Here is a 1,191-nt window from a genome sequence, read left to right as displayed (position 1 = left end):
TCTCTCTCCTCTCTCATCCCCCCTCCATCCCCCACCCACTCATCCTACCCATGCACCCCCCAGGGCTCCCATTCCACTTTTGTCAAGCATGTTCTGTTCCCTTGCCCTCCAAGCCTCCTCACTGTTGTTCCAGCTTCCCCTCTCCTTCAACCTCCCTCCATTCCCCACTCCTCTCTCTCATCCCCCCTCCATCCCCCACCCACTCATCCTACCCATGCACCCCCCAGGGCTCCCATTCCACTTTTGTCAAGCATGTTCTGTTCCCTTGCCCTCCAAGCCTCCTCCCTGTTGTGGCCTTTTCCAGCTTCCCAGGCTTTCCCCACACCCACAGCTACATATGTATAGATATTAAAATCTATGAAGAACATATGTAGCCAGGATGGCCTGGAACTCACTATGTAGACCAAGTTTATCTCCAACTCATAGATCAAAAGTGTGGACCACCATACGTAGCCCAAGAAAAATTTCTTAGATATTATATGTATAGATATTAAAAGCTATGAAGAAGAGATCAAAAGTATGGACCACCATACGTAGCCAAAGAAAAATTTCTTAGTATGTTCTTGAATTCAGTCTGCAAGTACTTTGTTGAGAATTTTTCATCTATGCCTGTTAGGGAAACTGGTCTATAGCTGTCTCTTTTTTGTTTTTATGGTTTTGGTATCAGGGACATACTAACTTCATAGAATGAGTTTGTATGAGAAGTATCGGAGTCTTCTTTCAAAGTTTGGTAGATGGCTGGAGAGTCGCTGGGGTGGTGGTAAGACTGCTTGATGCAGAAGCCTGCGGACTACTTTAAATCTCCAGATTGCACATAAAAGATCAGGCATGAAGCCAGCTACCTTTGATCCCAGCCCTCAGGAGATAGAGGCAGGTGAATCTCTGTGAGTTTGAGGCCAGCCTGGTGTACATAGTGAGTTCCAGGCTAGATGGGGCTACAGAGAGACCCTGTCTCAAAAAGACCAAAAAAGAAAAAAGAAAAAAAAAAAAAAAAACAGTTTCCCAAACAACAAAACACGCCCCAAAACTTCCCAAAGTGAGAGCCAAAATCAGGCATCCATGGTCCTGGTAGGAAAAGAGGCATACTCACTCAGAGCCTTTGGGAAGCCACTCTGCTACAGGGAGGGTAGGGAAAAACTGTGGGGTCCAGTTGAGGTTTGGGCCTAAGCCTTCTGAAACCACCATGTCAGA

Source organism: Nannospalax galili, unplaced genomic scaffold (assembly GCF_000622305.1).
Source record: "Nannospalax galili isolate Female #2095 unplaced genomic scaffold, S.galili_v1.0 scaffold591, whole genome shotgun sequence".
NCBI classification, from domain to species: Eukaryota; Metazoa; Chordata; class Mammalia; order Rodentia; family Spalacidae; genus Nannospalax; species Nannospalax galili.
Note: the sequence above shows the minus strand (reverse complement) of the source record.